Consider the following 18,911-nt stretch of genomic DNA (forward strand, 5'->3'; position numbering starts at 1 on the left):
TCTTTTCCCTCTTCTCTTTCCCCCCTCTTTCCCCCTCGGTTCCTCTGTTCCTGCTCTCCTGGCCTGCTCTAGCTGTGCCCAGCAGCTACAAGCAAGGCCCTCACAATAAACCACGTGCTACCCCTGCTACTTTGCTTATAGAGATACTTTGTCGCTGACTCTACCGTCTCGGAGATACTCCTTCAGTATATGAAAGTAGTATCATCTCTATACCAAAATAATTGAAGTTCTGCTCTTGAAGCAGATTGGTTTTGGTTGGTTGACTTTGGCATGGAGTAAGCTAAAGCAACCTGAGCAAGACAAACACAGTAGTGCCATGATGGATGGTTACAAGTTTTCCAGGAAGACTATGCAGGGCAGGGAAGGAAGGGGAGGAGGAGCTGTCATTGTGTCAGGGAGGGATTGGATTGTATGGTTCTTACAGTTGGTGATGAAATGGTTGAAAACAAATAAAGTGTATGTTGTTGTGGGAGTGTATTATAAACCACCCAGCCAGGACAGTGACACTGATGAATTATTCTACAAGGAATCCAGGAATATCTCAAGATCAGCTGTGCTTATTGTTACGGGTAACTTTAACTTGTCAGACATCAACTGGGAATATCATACAGTGGACACCTTGCTTCCAAACAGAAAGGAACTCATGAGCAAAGTGGTGATTGGTCACTGTCTTGGTCACAGTGACCACAAAGTAGTTGAGTTTCAAATCATTAGCAATAGAAGAAAAACTGCCAGCAAAGCTTCAACCCTATAGATGGGGAAAGCAGACTTTGTGCTGTTAGAAAGGTCCCCTGGGAATCTGCTTCTGAAGGTATTGGGGTCCATGAATGCTGGTCACTTTTTAAGAGCCACCTCTTAAAAGCACAGGAGCAGGCAGTTCCAAAGTGTTGGAAGTCAAACAAGCAGGGCAGAAGGCTAGCTTGGCTGAGCAGGAATCTTCTATAACTCAGGCAGGAAAGGGAGATGTGAAGGCACTAGAAGCAAGGACAGGTGGCAAACGACAACTACAGAAGTACTGTTCGCCACTGTTCACCGGGTTGATTTTTGCCTTTTTCTTTTATATATTCTCTGTATTCTTTACACATATATTTTAGCTCTGTAGTCCATTACTGTAGCTCAGCTTCAGTATTTTCTTAGGCAGAAAGACAAAACATTCCAAAACCGCTATCCTGTCTTGGTTCTCCTTGGAAATCAAAGTTGAGCCCAGCTCTTTAAGACATAATTTTTATAAGCAAAGTTCAATCCTCATCTGAGGGGGAATATCTATAAGGTACAAGAACTGGGGGTGACTTCACTGAGTGTGCTTCTAATTGGGGACTCATGTCAGATATGCTAATTTGCATAATCTATAAAACTTGTATAAGTGTTATGCGGGGTGTGCATCTTTGGCATTTTCCACCAGATGAATTGTGCACCTAAGGATCCTTATATAAAGGTATCTGTCGCTGTTTGCCACGCTGAAATGACCACACGGATGCTTGGAACTTTAGAGAGAGAGAGCAGGGCAGAGAAAATCTGCCCTTTGTTTATTACATCCTCTTATATACTTTAAGAAAGGTGACCGTGGATTGGAGAGTGGAATCCCCACCTCTCAACCACATTGGTCAAAAGGACTGAGACAACCTCTCTTCTCTTTGGAGAAGAATGTGAAAACAATGGTAATATTTACAAAACACAATCTCCTGTTTACATGAAAGAGCATGAGAAAGTGAGAACTTCTACTGTAATATGAACACTCAGAAAACTAGGAAATCTCATGGTGACAGGTAACCCCTTTTTATCACCCTGTTTATGGCTCATAATTCTAGGACCAGAGAAAAAGTCATCAGTTTCTGGCAAATACTGCCGGGACTGAAGGGACTTCTCGACACAGTTTCTCAGATCAGGATCCACCCCGCCCCATCCCCCACTCTGCCAGCATTTTACAATGAGGGCTTTGAGGTGGTCTGAGAACTGCAAAATTGCAGAAGTTCCAAAAAGATCTGGCATGGAAGGAAGGTATGATAAAAAGATGATATTTTATTGCTAGCATTTGTGGGTTCTTTATCTAGATATCTCTAGTGGTTCTGGTGGGGTGGGAATTGGCCAAGGGAGCCCATAGCAGGGTAGGAACTGTTAGTCATTTGTTCGATTTCCATTCCCATACGGGGGCTGGGGGGGAGGAGGATGCTTTACTGTTAACACTGCCTGAAGGCTTCAGCTGTGTAGCATAGCCTGTGACCTAGAGGGTAGGTGCTGGTGGTTAATGTTATAAATGCCAATACAATATTCCAATTAAAATAATAATTTGGTTTATTAACAAAAGATCGAATTACAGAATTTCGGTAAACCTACCAACAGCAGAGATACTTGACAATTTTTACCCGGGAAAATGCCAAGGGTGAACCCTGAGACACAGAACCTGGCCGTCTGCTGTCTCCCCCTAGGTTCACAAATTTGCCCGGTTCGGGGCTTGGTTTTTATACACTTTATTCTGCCCTTGGCAGTATTTCCTCATTTTCTCCCTTTGTGTCCAAGCTAGCTATTCAAATTCATGGGTGTCTCCGGCTCAGCTGAAAAGAGTCCCCTGTCTCCAGTAAGGTGTTAATTTCTGGTTTCAGCAGATTTCCTGGCTGATTAATGGTCCGAGATATGGATGATGATGCTTGATGCTCGGTGAGGGTGTTGGCTGGTGGTGTTGATGGCCCTGCCGCCTTATCTTGATGGGTCTCCTCCCGGTGATTGAGGAGACTGCCGGTTTTCCTGTAAACCTTTTGTCTATTTCTGAATGTGAGCTTCTGGGGTGGTGCCTGCCTTTTCATAATTTGGTTTAACAAAATGTTACAAGGTATCCTGAAACTTATACTTTCATACAACACACATATATATACAGTTTTATCGATATATCACTTAACTATAAGAACATGAATTAAAATTCTACATTTTTCACAGTTAACAAGTTGGGGGACAGTGGTTTGAATCCTAGAGCAGGAGGCTTTTGCGAGCACACTATTTCACTTTCTTTATAGTCTATTGCTTGCAATTCTGCGTGCTGGAGATATAGTGTGTTGGCTGACAACAGGCCTCACAGACTGGACTCTGACTTGATCAACCGTATCTGTAAGAACTTGCCAAGCTTTCATGAGAATGGAATCTTGTAAAGCTGGAAATCTGCTTATTCTCATGGGAAGGAATTCTAAGACCGTGACAGTTACTTTGCACCTGTGAAAACTATCCTGGATTGTTGGAAGAGAAATGTAAACATTTCTAAAGAAAGAAACAGTAGCAAGCATGTAACACCACTAACGAACTAACCAATCAAATGGGGGTAACAACTAGTTACCAGAGTTAGGCACGTTGCTTTTAGAAAACTATATAAAATCAGGCTGTGAATAACAAAGGTACCTTTCTTTGCTGCTTGAAAAAGAGTGTCTTGTCCATTTCTAATGTGAGGTTACAGCGACATCTGGTGATGACTGACATGATCAACACGAGACAGACCAAGCTGGCTTTTTATGGGACACACAGCAGTGAAGACAGACTCCCAGGACCGCGTGCACCCAGTGAGCAAGCAGTTTCAAACCACACACAAACGTGAAGCAGAAAGGCACATGCTTGAATGGCACATGGGCAGAAGAGCACATGCCATGAAAGATACGCAAAAAGGAAAGACACACCTGGAGGCCGCACACAAAGAAAGGCACGGTTGTGGGAAGAAAGTCTGAACTATAATTTTAAAGAGGTGAGACACGAGGAGAAATGGGAACACCGATCTCCACTGAAGAGAAGGCTACAGTAAACATGTGGATCAGTATGCTGGGAAAAAGAGGGAAAAAAATTTATAAGTATATGCTAAAAACTTTGTTATTATGGTGTAAAAATTGAGGGCTGGCCCCCGATTCGACAGACGAGTGTAATATAGCTAACTGGGAGTGGGCGGGAAAGTTGATTATTGAGTCTGCGTTCCGGAGTGATGAAATGGCAAAAAATATCATAAGTACATGGAGATTGGTCTTGGACACTTTAAAAATGCAAAAGGCAGAAAGGGATGCAGTGGCAGAAAAGGATGCAGCGACAGAAACTCCCCACGTACCAAATGCCAGAGAATAAATTAGGGGGGGAGACACGGCTCCAAGCTCAAAAAAGAGAGGGGGCAAAGAGGCAAACCTGTAACTGCCCTGTGTAGAGTTGCCTGTGCATGCACCATGCACTGAGCCAGCTGTGCATGTACACTGTTCCAAGCCAGGTGTGCCAGCCATGCACACATGGTGCAGAATCAGCTGTGCTGCCTGCACACGTGCAGCACACAGGATGAGCAGAACCGCCTGCATTTCCTCCTGCACATCCTTTTTCCACAAGCTGGGTTTATCCCCCTTTGCCTATGGATAACTGGAATGATAAGGATAAGCTTATGGTACCAGCTCTGCAGTTATTTGATATGCCTGTTCCCCATTCAGGACTAAACAGACAGAGAGAACCTCATCTTGTAATCAATTTAAAAGACCTGAACAAAGGAGGTTCTAGCTGCCACCCTCCTGCTGATTCTCAGAAAGATGTCTTTACTATACAACCAATATCAGTCACTATTTCTGCATATGATCCAATGAGCTTTTGGAACCACATGAAACTAATGGCTGTAGCTAGTGGAGACTTTGAATGCGCAGAGCAAATCTCTGTGCCCATGTCTGCAGGTGGCATAGAGTCAATGAATAATACAACTGGAGCGTTTCCAGTAATATGGAATAATGGGATTGCGCCTGACACGCATGTCTCTTAAGTGGCAAGTGCTTTCTGAGCTGCACCAATTAGCTGCAAAATATGGGCTTGCATCCCCGCTGTAAAGAATACTCTAAGATTCTTAGCTGCGGAGGAGATGACACCTTTTGATATAAAGCAAGTAGCAAAACTACTTTGTACTACAGTTCAGTATATGATGTTTGAATCTATCTGGCAAAGGACATCAGAGGAAAGATCCTTAGTCAATTTTAGTCTGTCACAAGATGATCCACGATGTGGCACTGGATTTGCCTCCCATGGAAAAGCCACAGCTACAAGCATTATTACATCCTTTAATATTGGCACAAGTAAGAGAATTAGGAATACAAGCAATAATGAGAGTTGGTCACATGTCCACACCATCTCAGAGGTATGCTATTGTCAAACAGGGTCCTAAAGAACCCTATATGCAATTCATAGAGCGACTGCAAGATGTAATGGAAAGACAAATAGTAAATAATGATGCAAAAGCAAAACTAATACTTCAACTAGCAAGAGATAATGCCAATGAAGATTGCAGAAAAATTATTGACATGATGCCCAAAGAAAACTCTTCTTTAGATGAAATGATTGATGCATGTGCTAAAGTGGGGACTGATTCTTATAAAATGGCTTTGTTAGCTAATTTCTTTGCAGCTGCACTAAAATTAACTCACCGATGCCATAGTTTTGGACAGCCAGATCATATAAGAGCAAATTGTCCCTCTAAGCCAAATTCATTGGGGACATACCAGTAACAGAGATCTGTGTCTATGGTGGAAAACTGCAACCGATGTGGAAGACCTGGTCATTCTGCCAAGCAACGTAAATCTAAATTCCATGCTAACGGGCAATTTCTTAGTGAACAGGGAAACTGAAACAAAAGTGCAAAAGGGAAGCGCTCAAACACTGAGTACTTTCACGTCCCCCAATGCAGGCCTATGCAATTGACTCATAGGGAGTACAAGAGGGGCAGCTGAAATGGATGTTTCCACCCATGACTCAGTCACTATAAATTCACTGAAGGTACATAAAGTTCTCTTGAGGCTTATGGGCCTATAGGGAAAGGATTAAGTGCATTACTATTAGGACAATCAAGTACCACATTACAAGGCATTTTTGTTCACCCTGGACTTATAGATGCACACTATATTGGACAGATAAGTGCTATGGTATCAACACCTACTCCTCCTTTAACCATTCCAGCTAAAACCCGCATTGCTCAACTTGTACCTTTTAAGTCTTGTGTCCCCAAAACAGATTCAGAGCCTGGAGGAAACTGAGGCTTAGGATCAACAGGAGAACCTCAAGTATACTGGACTCAGGTCGTGTCTGATGGAAGGCCAAACATGGTTTGTACTCTTATCATGCCTCAAGCAAATCCGTCCCAAATCAAGGTAAGTGGGATGATAGATACTAGAGTACATGACTATCATATCTGCTGACACGTGGCTTCACTCGTAGGCCATCACAGCTGTAGGACCTATCATTGCCAGCCTCAGAGGTTCCACACAAAGCTATTTAAGCAGTAAACTTGTGTTAGTTAAAAAATCCAGGAGGACAGACAGCCACAATCTATCCCTATGTCACTGTTGCACCCCTCAACCTATGGGGAAGGGATGTCTTGTCAGAATGGGGAGTCTGGCTGGGAACCGATTTTTAATGGGGGTCACTATGCTGAAGGGCGTAAATCATCCTACACTTGCCTTAAAGTGGCTAACTGAATGGCCCATGTGGGTAGACCAGTGGCCTCTTGAAAAAAAAAATTAACTCCCTTAAATTCTTGGCTCAGGAACAATTAGATCAAGGACATATTGAGGCATCAACAAGTCTGGGGAACACTCCTGTGTTTGTAACTAAAAAGAAATCAGGTAAATGGAGGTTACTCCATGACGTAAGAAAAATTAATGCAGTTATTGTAAGAGTCAGTCTGAAGATCCCTCATGTGCCTCACGACTGACAGAGGCTGAGACCCCAAGGACCCTAAACCACAACACAGGAGTTCTGGCCTGACCAAGGTGGGACCCAGGTTTCTCCCGGCAGGTGCATTCACTGGACCAAGACGTCCCCTCAGAAATCTGTGCAGAAACAATGGGACTGTCACGGTATCTGAGCCATGTTTGTGGAGCTGTGTTTGCTCTGGACTGACTGTGCTGAACCACCGAGTCCAGCCTGCCCTGCTCCTTCATTGTGAGAGAAAACCTGCAACACTCACGAGGTCTCCCCCCCTTCCTGGCCTGTTGCCTTTCACCTCGAAAAAGGACTATAATAAGCACCCCGAGAAAGAGAGACTCTGAGGCCTCCCCGATGGAGAAGACAGATCTATTGGCGCGCCACGAGGACTGTGAAGATGGTCTATTGGCTCCACATACCGAGGACTCACATTGGCCGTTGGTAGCTATACCCCTCCTTTTTTCTCTCTCTCTTTCTCTCTCTTTCTTTCCCTGTTCCTCTGTCGCATATCGTGGGTATCAATAAAGATACATTGATTTTACTTGAACTAAGTTCTCTTTGCCTCTTTTTGCACTTTGAAATCAAAACAAACCATCACGACTGTCTATTGGATCATGACAGTTATGGAAAGTATTGGTGCTTTACAGATTGGAATGCCATCCCCAACTATGATACCAGCCATTTGGGATATTTTGGTTGTTGATTTAAAAGATTGTTTCTTTACCATTCCTTTACATCCTTATGATACTCCAAAGTTTGCATTTACAGTGTCTTCTGTCAATCATGCAGCACCAGCCGAACAATACCACTAGAAGGTGGTGCTGCAAGGTATGGAAAACAGTCCAACAATCTGTCAATGGTATGTTGCACAGGCATTGTCAGCTATAAGAAAAAAATTCCTGGAGCTTATTGCTATCATTATATGGATGATATCTTGATAGCAACACGAACCAAAGATGGCATTATACAAATTCAGCCAAAATTAATACAGGCATTGCAAGAATTTGGACTACAAATCGCACCAGAAATGGTGAAGCCGCAAGCTTCATGGAAATACCTAGGAGTAAAAATCCTAGACCAAACAATACAGCTGCAAGAAATTCAGTTCTCAACTAAAATCCAGACATTAAATGATGCACAAAAACTTCTCGGGATCATCAGCTGGATACAACCCTATTTAGGTTTAACCACTCCACAATTATCACCCTCGTTTAACATTCTTAAAAGTGACCCTGAGTTAACTTCTGCAAGAAAATTAACTCCAGAAGCGAAAGCCGCACTTGAGACAGTAGAGTAGGCTATGACAAACAGACAAGTTCATCGACTGTGCCCTGAAATTTCTATTACAATATTTGTTATTATTGTTAATTTACATCCTACAGGTATTATTGGTCAATAGAATGCTCAGTGGTCTGACCCAGTACACATTTTGGAATGGGTCTTTTTGCCCCATCAACCTAACAAGACAGTATCCACTATTTTTTAAGTGATGGCACAATTACTTATTAAGTGCAGTCAAAGGTGCTTGAAGCTGAATGCCAAAGATCCTTCTAATATTATTATTCCTGTACAACAAGAATACTTTGACTAGTGTTTTGAAAATAGCACACCATTGCAAAGCACTTTACAAAATTACTGTCCTGGAGTGACTTTATGATGCTTGTATCCCCAGTCTTTTGTTCTGTTTGTGTTGTATATTGTGTTCTGTACCTTTAGGACTAGTTCTGAGAGTGAAGCAAGGAGCAAGAGAAGCGCCGAGTTTGTTTTCAAAAACTGCACTCTCTCCTCCACATTCTGCTCGTGGACTGTGTTGTCTGAAGCACAGACAGACTGTCGCGGTGCCTTTAGAGAACTCAGTCTCTCTGCCTGCCCAGGCTAGCTCAAGCTCCGCGGCAAGCTAAAAGGTACAGCCAGGCAAGTCATGCAAGCCGGCTGATCCCTGTGAGTTCTTGTCTCCTGAGAGGCTGTGTGAGGTGGTGGAGAAGCGCTGACAACGACGGAGAGAAAGGATGGGAGGAGCCAGTCGAGTAAACTAACAGAAAGTTTATTTGGGGGTCACAGGGGACCTCCTTACCACCTGCTGAATCCTCATACCGCGCCCCCTAGACTCTTGCGACATGATGTTTTATACAGCAGTGACGTGGGGCGTGATAAGGAGGTTACAACCAATGGGCTTCAACCAAAGAGGTGGTAAGAACATGGGGTGACACTACAGAAACCAATCGGTGAACTTGGGGAGAGGATTCACATAGAATTGACAGATAACTGACGGTTACATAACTAGGGAGATTTCAGGAGCATACCAACTGGGAAGAACAATGGGGTACAGAGAACAAACCATTCTACAAACAGAATTCTATAAACTTTAAGTAAACTTAAATCCACACTGCCACAACAGACAGCGGGACAGAGATCTCCTTTGTTTTTAGTTAGTTTTTAGCTATCTGAGGGAGAGAACTTCTGTGGACTGGGTTTTTTTTCTTTTTCTTGGTACTGTTCGAACCTGCTCTGGACTGAAAACCCAGAAGAGCACCGGGAGCTCACACCTCTGGCCCACCGGGGCCCAGGACAGCATTTTCTAGCACCGGAAAGACTGATAAGAGACTGAGCGAGCCGAGCTACACTCTACGACAAGGGCTTTCTGGGTTTGCCATTTCTTCGAACAGTGAGAGGTTTAACTGTTTTTTGTTTTTTTGGTTTGTTTTTTTTTTTTTTGTGCTTGTGGATACTTTCATTGTTAAATAAATAGTTTTCTCCACTTTTCTCCAAGGAAATCTTTTCCTGAACTAGTTGGGGGAGGGGCCACTTGAATTTGCTATTCTGGAGGGACCCCATTTGGAGGTTTTCTCCCAAATTTGCCCTAAACCAGGACATATACATGTATTGGTGTCCAAAACGTGGCTTGAGAAAGTGGAAAAAACTTGTACTGTTTGCATTTTGGTTGTACTTCCTCTGTACTGGGATAAAGCAGTCAGTAGTCATGTTGCTGCTTGAATTCATAATGTCTCTTGGGGTGGAGGCCTTCCTGTGTTTCTGTTCCCTAGGCTTTTTTGAGGTTTTAATACCTTTCTGGTCTCTAGGTATATTTTCTTATCCAGAAATAGGTCCAGTATTGTCCCTAACACATAGTTTTTATAGTAGAGGGGCACAGATTAAAATAGCTATTGTGCTGGGCTCAGTAATAATGAATTACAGAAAGTTTATAAAGGTACTGGAGTTTAAGCCAGGTATGTTTGGTTTATGGTTTCTTCGTCCTACCCTGTGTCCTAGTTCCTCAGCATGTTTTGGGGATTTATTGGTAATTGCATCCAGTTTGTTAGAGGAGGAGTAGGGGGTGAGGCTTTTCAGCCTTTCCTTTCCTTCTCTTTTAATCTGTTACATCACTTTTGGAGAATGTTCAGCTTCCCCTGAATGTTAAAGAGACCACCTTCCTGGTATTTCATCTAGTAAGTCTCCTCTATACAGTCTGCAGCTTCTCTAGAATGAGAACTGAGATTTCCAGAGGAGCGGATGAGACCCCCTGACCCAGAGGTAGACCCAGGCATGGAGAATCCTGAGTGATGTGCAGAATGGGAGGATATGGGCCGAACCCTGAAGGAATTTTCTGTCCCTATAGTGTGGGACCTTCCACATGAACAAATACATAACCCAGCTGAGGTGAGGAAATACCTGAAAGAGAAATGCCATGATGACTCTAAGGAGAAAAAGCTCACTGCAATAAGCTGGGCCCTGGCACATGCTTATTGCACCCTGCTAGATACTGTAGGGCAGCAGATAAGAGGCAGGGGGGCAGGGAGATAAATCAGCAGCTACCCCAGTCACTCAGGCTGCAGCCAACACCTCAGCTACTAAGGTTTTAGCTAAGCCAGTAGCTAAATTAGACAGTGAGCCTAAGACTGCAGCTAAACCAGACAGTGAGTCTCAACCAATGGCTGTTGCTACTAGCATGAGAAGTGTAAAGTGCTCAGACAAGACTGATCAAGCAGCAGCAGATGATGATGCAGGAGAAGGAGCCTCAATGTCTCCTGACATAAAATCAGAAGCCAAAGCAACTGGTAAAAGATCAGGAACCACTACTGAGTCCTTTTCCTGAAGGACCTTGGTGGCCTAAGAAAGGATTACACTCGATGACCTGATGAATCTATAATTAGTTGGTTAGTCCATCTTTGGGATGCTGCAGGCGAGGCTACAATTCTGGATGGAACTGAAGCAAGGCATTTGGGATCTCTGTCACATGATCCAGTTATCAACCAAGGAATGATGAGAGGGGCTAATCCTCACAGTCTCTAGGTACAGGTCCTGGGAAGTGTGGCACAAAGATATCTGTGAGCAGACAATCTCTATATGTAGCAAACCTAGTGGAAGACTATAGAACAAGGGATGTAACGCTTGAGAGAAATGGCAGTAGCAGAGATTGTCTTCTCAGATGACCTAAACACTACGAACCCAGACTTAGTACCATGTACATCTGTGATGGGGCGAAAACTTGTACGACTTGGGCCACAGGAATACTCTTCTGCTTTAGCAATAATGAAGCAGGATGACAGGAAGGAGACTGGTTGATACAGCGCAGAAACTCCGAGCATATGCAGATGCCGTGCACAGCCCAACACATGCAAGAATTGCAGCTTTGGAAACATATCTGCAGAAATCAGAAGACAAGACAGAGGAGAATCACAATACAATCAGAGAGGAGATTAGAGAGATGAAGGAGGGCTTTCTCCAGGTCTTTGCATTACTATCGCCGCGAGCCTAGCCAGAAGGACACTTGGAGACAGAGTTCTGAGTTCATGAGAGCAGCAGGGCAGAAGAACCTGCCCTTTGTTTATTCTTCCTATTATATACTTCTAGCAAGATGACCATGGATTGGACTGTTAACAGTCCCACCTCCCTACCACATTGGTCAAGGGGACTGTCACACAGTCTTGTTTGTCCCAGCATGGAATGTGAAAACAATGGTTATGTTTATGGAACATCGCTGGTGTTTACATGAAAAGAGCGTGAGAAGGTACAAACTTCTACTTAATATGAAACGCTCAGCTAGCTAGGAGAATCTCATGGCAACACATTACAGATCAGAGGTTCTGGTACCAAATGCAATGCAGATGTCCCCCAGATAGGGAGAGAAGGGGCACCCTATGAGCTGAGCTGTGGCCCCACCTGTGTGATTCTGGGGAAGACATGAGGAGATGGGATGGAAAATCTACTGCTGCTCTGGCACAACGGCTGCTTCAATTGTTGGAAGGCAAGACAGTGTCCTGGTTTAGGGCAAATTTGTGAGAGAACCTCTGAATGGGGTCCCTCTGGGAAGCAAACCCAAATGCCCTCCCCCCTTCAACTGGTCCGGGAAAAGATCTTCCTTGGAGAAAAGTGGAAAAATTATTTACTTAACAGACAAAGTGCCCACAAGCATAAAAATGAATAATATGAAACAATAAAACCTTTTGTTGTTCTGAAGTGAGATGGTAAATTCGGAAAGTCCATGCTGTGGGTAGCTCAGCTCGCTCAGTCTCTTATCATTTCCTCCAGAGCTGGAAAAATGCCATCCTGGGCCCTGGAGGGCACAGGTGCAAGATCTGCTTTTCTCTCTGGGTTTTTGAGTCTAGAACAGGTCTCTGCTTGTCCGTGCCTTAGACAAGCACAGTCCAGGAGCAGGAATGCAGAGGAGTGAATGCTGTTTTAAAAACAAACTCCCTGCATCTTCTTTCTCCCCCTTCACTCTCAGAACTAATCTCACAGCAGTGATTCTCTCTCTCCAGGATCCTGCTTCATGAGTCCCTGCTTCAGGCTCCTCAAGGTTGCTCCTCCATGATGATCCTCTGCTTACCAGCTAACCCTCTTTTTTATCTCACTCATCCTTATTGGATATAGCTGTTACTTATCAGGGGCAAGGCTGTACTGGTTAATTAACACAGCTGTAACTTAGTCTTAAAGGTACAGAACTTAACATACACCATAAACAGAACAGACAATTGGGGATACAAGCATCACAAAGTCATCTCAGGACATTCCACCCCTTATCCCCATATTGTCAACTTACTACCAAAATTAATATAAATTCTAACTGGAAAAAAAATACATTATACGTGTGTATATATATATATACACACACACAGTGTACGGCTATATACAGACAATGGCATGGACATTCAGCAAACAGTGTAATTTACACATAGTTCTCACCCAGCAATCAGATCTCCTTGAGGTACACATCATGTTGTTTCATCTTTCTGCATTATCCACCATGTGAAACCTGGTCCCTGAGCAAGGACAACCCCACAGATGAGTTTTTCTGTACTCGAGGCAGAATTGATCCAAACTATCTTTCCTAACAAACCTCTGACATGCACCACTGGGACTTTGTCTCCATCTACTGTATGCAGGGGCTCAGACCAGGCAAGGCCTGCTCGGTTGGTAGAGCCTCGGGTGTTAACTAACCAGGTGGCCTTTGCTAGATGCTGATCCCAATTTTTGAAAGACCCCCCACTCGGTGCTTTCAAGGTAGTTTTTAACAATTCATTGTACCTCTCCACTTTGCCTGCAGCTGGTGCATTGTGGGGGATATGGTACACCCACTCAATGCCATGTTCTCTGGAATCCCATAGAACGGATTTTTGCTGCCCTTTTATTACCCGGTTTGGCAGCAACAAAAGTCTTTGCTGAATTAAATACATTAGCTTGCTTTGCAACAAAATGGATGAATGAAACTTCCTTAATTTTGAGTGCTTTAGCTATAGATGTAGATAGTGTGCAATATGTTGCCCTGCAAAATTGTGCTGCTATTGATTTTCTTTAGTTTACTCATGGATAAGGTTGTGAAGAGAGAGTGATGGAAGATGTTTGGGGTAGATCACTGTCTAGAAGGGTTAGGTTTATCAAGTTGGGTAAAGAGACTCGTTCAAACTGAGCTTGTCAATTTTGTATCATCATAATTTGTAGTGGCATGGAGTGGATGGTGAGATGCCACAACCCTCCCAAAAGTATCTATTCAGGAAGCCGCTCGGGTGGACACACAGTCACTTAATCCACACACACACCCCCCACGGCTAGTTCAGTGAATGAAAGGCAAGAAGGGTCTTCTGTATAGAGTTCCAGCAGCATTTATTGCAGTCACATGCCGAAGGGATCCAGGGACAAAAGACAAGGGTTCAGTGGAGTGTCCAGGGTTAAGAATGTGTGATGGTTTTAGTGTTTACTCTGCTGTGAGGTAGGATTTGGAGAAAAGGCAAAACAGGCTTAACTTGAAGTAAACAGATTTTACTAACACACACTAAAACGGAAAAAAAAAGGGGGGGGAATGAAGCTTTCTGTGGAATTGCATTTTATTGAAATGGTATGCTCTGGCTCACCCCTGGAAAGTGTATGGTGTATGGTTTATCCCAAGTCTGTAACCTCCCCTGCAGTATCGTGTCTCTGTAACCCCATTGGCTGGAGAATCTATCCGCGCCAATTTCGAATCTCCCTGATAAGGGTGCAAACGGAAAGGGCTCTCTCTCTTTGCTCTGGAGGCCTCTGGAGGCTCTGCTCCTCTCCCCTTCCCTCTCTTCCCCTCCTTTCCCCTCTCCCTCAGTAACCATGTTGCCTTCCCAGGGTCAAATTCCAAATAAAACCTCATCTCATCAGCATCTCACCAGCCGTCTAGTCTCCTTGCCTGTCTGCATGCAAATACCAGCTACCATAGAGCTTGGGGGGCCTCCCAGTGAACCCTCCCCAGGGAACCCTCCCCAGGGATCCCCCCAAATCCAAACCGCTACAGCTTTCAAAACACTTTCCCCCACAAACTGTTTACCTTCTCACAAACAACATGGATAGATACAACCTATGATTTTCAGTCAGTTTTACCATTTAAATGTAATCTGTCATCAGTTTGGGACAGGAGTCTCTCTAGAGTCCCATAGAGACATTCGCCACAAGAAAAAACAGTCTGGTGGCTCCCAATGTCACAAATCTGCAACCGCCCCGAATTTCTGCAGATTGTGCAGTCCCACCCATTAGTAGCCTTTCTTCTGGCTACTCATGGGGCTCTCAGCGTATTTAGGGTACCATTTAAAAATGCTTCCTCAAGTATAAAACAAAGATTCTCTTTTTCTATCTATAAAATCATTTCTATCTCAAAAGAAATAGAGACCTCCTTTTAACTCTAGGAACGAAGGGTCTGAAATCACTTTCCTTCTAAAATCACCTCTATCTCAAAGGCTGAGACCTCCTTTTACGCCAGAAGCGAAGGGCTTACTCTGTTCAAAATTCCCAATTGAATCTCAATCATATCAATCCACAGCTTTGTCTAGAACCAGTATTCCCCCAAACAGCATTAATATATTACAAGAAATAGTCAGTTTCTCCATGGTTTACACTAGAGAAGTCCAGTCAAAAATGTCCACTTCCTCAAATCCCTTCTTCAATAGCCTTTATCAGTTCTTTTGCTGACTCTGTCTCATGCTGTCTCTATGTTTTAAATCACTCTGTCTTCCATCCAGGAGGGAAAGGGGTTAATGACTTTATTTAGGTGTCCTTTGGGCTGCACTCACGGTGTCGAATTTCAAAGCCGTGCTGATGATCAGGGGTGGGGGGTGAGCATGCTTAGGAATGGCTGATAGAATGCCTTCCCCCACCCGCTGGTCCTATCCGAAGTGGAGCTAAACTCAAAACTGCTCCCTTGGGCCCAGGGGGAAAGATCCCATCCTCCCCCAGGCTAACAGCCCTGGCAGCCAGGGCCAGGGCACAGCCCAGCCAGGGCTGGCCCCTTCCCCCTGCTGCAGCTGCCCCATGAATGTTGCCAGCACTGCCAAGCTACAGCCTGCCCTCTCCCTGCAGGCAGCAGCTCCGGGAGGCCCAGCCCAGTCCAGGCCCAGAAACCTCGGGGGCCACGGGGCCTGGACTGGGGCCCCTTGCTGCCCACAATATTACCTAGTGGCCAGCTGGAAGGAAGGGAGAGTAAGTCACCTGGTACCCTTTGATTTTTAAGCCTGGGGTTTTTTACCAGAGGCGTATCTAACTCTTTAATTGGTCAACCAAGCTGTCAACATATGCTATAACTTCTTGAGGAAAAAATAACTCATGCCTCTGCTAAACCACCACAGTATGGGGTCAGGGGCCAATGGTCTGAGGGCACAAGGGCAGTGCAAGGGCAGGGCAAAAGGCAACAATCAATAGGGAATATGAGGGCAGACAATCAGTGATGCAAAAACCATTGGGGAAACAGGGAAAGTAAATCCCTCTAGAACTGGGACATATGAACAATAGAGGTGGGCAAGGCCATTGGGACAATGGGAAAAGCAAAACTGAGGTAGATTAACATAGTGCTGCAGAGCACCATGGAGAAGGCCTTTTTCTCTCAGCCTGAGTGATAAGGCATTCTCAAAGCCTATGGTAGATTCCTCCAGGACATTGCCCTGGAAGTTCCCCTGATAGGCTCAAGGGCCTCCACAGTAATTGTTTTGCTCATTGTGCCATGTTTGTTATCCTGTTTCCAAAGGGCCTGGCAGAGGATAATAAAAACTGCCTTTGTACTCAAAAAACAAAAAGGGGGAGCTGTGATGGCCAACAACAGGCCTCACAGACTGGACTCTGACTTGATCAACCGTATCTGTAAGAACTTGCCAAGCTTTCATGAGAATGGAATCTTGTAAAGCTGGAAATCTGCTTATTCTCATGGGAAGGAATTCTAAGACCGTGACAGTTACTTTGCACCTGTGAAAACTATCCTGGATTGTTGGAAGAGAAATGCAAACATTTCTAAAGAAAGAAACAGTAGCAAGCATGTAACACCACTAACGAACTAACCAATCAAATGGGGTAACAACTAGTTACCAGAGTTAGGCACGTTGCTTTTAGAAAACTATATAAAATCAGGCTGTGAATAACAAAGGTACCTTTCTTTGCTGCTTGAAAAAGAGTGTGTCTTGTCCATTTCTAACGCAAGGTTACAGGGACACATAGCACGTAGTTTAGTTTGCTTTGGGAGTGGGAAGTGTTAGAATACTGGGTCAGACTCTGTGACTTGTAGCTCTTTTCTCAGCTGGTTTTTTTTTTTCTGTTTATAAATAAAAATATGGGGTGAGTATATTCCAACAAAGGCATACAGATACTCCATGACTCCCTATTAGATTTAATATTCAAACATTGGCATTCCCTAACAGGCAAAAAGATGTCTCTTATTATGGAAAAATTCATTCAGCTCTGTACAGAGATCTGGCTGGTGCAAAAGTAAGAGGGAGGATGAGCGTGGCTGTCACTGTGCCGCTCGAGACCTCTGCGTCTCTGCACCTCAGGCTAGCCCAGACACAGTGTACAATGACGGAAGATCAGCCAGAGAGCAGCACAGGCTGGGCTGATTCTTGTAGGGGGTTCTTGGTTTCCGAGAGAATCTTCTCAGCAGCGATGGATAACGTGACGCAGGTAGAGGCAGGGAGGAAGGAGACCGTTGAGGTAGTGACAGGGTTTATTGCACCTGTTCACTGACTCCCAAATCCGGTGGGAGAACTCAGCGACCCGGGATTTTATCCGGACAGGAGAAAGGGAGTGGTGAAGTACAGCAACCAATGGAAAGTGTATTCGGGGCAGTTACACAGGTGGGAAAATCAAATTGGACCAACTAGGGACAACTGGGATGAGTTTCACAACGGCGGGAAAAATGATGGACAAATAATGGACTGCTACATAACAGCAGCAGGTGCATGCATTAACACAACTGAGGGAGACAAAGGAATGCCCATGAGGCTGAACAGGGTATATAAAACTAACTATTACAATAAACTTAATAAACTTAATTTGCACACTGCCACATCTCCCCCTTTTCTGTTTATTAAGATGAACAAAACTGGGAAGGAGGAGGCAGATGTTCAGGTTCAGAACAGCTGTCTCCTAACCATGGCTGGGTTGTCGGCCACTGCTCCTCAGGAAGGCATTCGTCCTCCCAAGGCTCTTCTAAGTCCTCTATTTCTATCTCCTCAAGAACAGTTGCCATGGAAACTTGGTTCACAGCTGGTATTGGGGATGATGTGGTACTAGGAATTAACTTATGAATCATCCTTCTGATCAAACATATCACAATTAAGGCAGTTTTAATGATAAATAATATTAACAAACAGGTTTTTAAAATGGATCCAACCCAACTCGAGACCCCCCAGTTCTTAAAGAGGTCGTTAAACCAGTCCGACGTCTCATCTTTGATTTCGCTCACCCTGTCCCTCATCTTGCCAATGGTCTTCTTAATGTCCTCAGCATTAGATGACAAATTAAAACAGCGAAGGCCCTCAAACTCCTCACATGTATGTCCATGGAGGAGTAAAAGGTAATCAATTGATGCCTGATTTTTGAGGGTCACCTGTCTTGTGATTCCCTCTTCTTTCAGGAGGTCACTCAGGGCACTTGAAGTTAGGTTGGCTTGTTTAGCAACCCAGCACTCGAGGTGAGCCAATTCTCCCATGGACTTTGCAATGGCGACCCATGACTCCGGCATGTAGTGTGGGCACTGCATGGGACTGACACTATGGACATGAGCCGACAATCGCCTTGGCCTGTTGACGTGTGAGGTGGAAACGTCTAACCAGGCTTGGCGCGTTCTGGTGGAAAAACTGATGACTGAGTTTCACCTGTTCGAATATGTTAGGCAATGGGGCTATCGCTGCAGGAGCGGCAAGGGCGTCAGCTCTCCTGTTACCTTCAGCAATAAACCCTGGCAAATCAGTGTGTGATCTTGTGTGCATCACATAAAATGGATGCTCTCGGTGGGAGACAAGCTTTACAAGCTTTGAGAGCAGCTCATACAGAGCGGTGTTGGACACCTCTTGTAAGATGGCCTGATCTGCCCTAAACACCACACCCGCAACGTATGCGGAGTCGGTTACTAAATTGAATGGTCCGGTGAACCTCTCAAATGCCCTAACGACTGAGGCCAACTCAGCGATCTGAGGTGATCCCATCACCTCTTCAACGTCTTCCTCCCACTGCTGAGTTTCAGGATTCTCCCAAGTCAGAACTGACTTGTGAGAAGCCCCGGACGTGTCCGTAAAAACTGTCAGAGCTTTGAGGGGCTTCCTGCTCCGGACACTCTGCATTGACAATGTGAATGCTGTTTCTGAATTAAACAATTTGTGGGCCGGCCGATGGATTGAAATTTGGCCCGTGAAGGAATCTAGGGCGAATTGCAATGCTTCATTCTCTTGAAGCAGGTGTTCCAACATTAATTTTGTCATTTGGCCTGTCTTCAAGCCAATTGGCAT

The 18,911-nt window shown here is 44.5% G+C and overlaps 1 pseudogene; it reads right to left on the reverse strand.

Moving 5' to 3' along the window:
- The window catches only part of LOC134564980 (rapamycin-insensitive companion of mTOR-like), a 102,458-nt pseudogene extending 84,310 nt beyond the window's left edge, over window positions 1-18,148 (reverse strand).
- Between the last annotated feature and the right edge of the window lie 763 nt (window positions 18,149-18,911).

Source organism: Prinia subflava (assembly GCF_021018805.1).
Source record: "Prinia subflava isolate CZ2003 ecotype Zambia chromosome W unlocalized genomic scaffold, Cam_Psub_1.2 scaffold_31_NEW, whole genome shotgun sequence".
NCBI classification, from domain to species: Eukaryota; Metazoa; Chordata; class Aves; order Passeriformes; family Cisticolidae; genus Prinia; species Prinia subflava.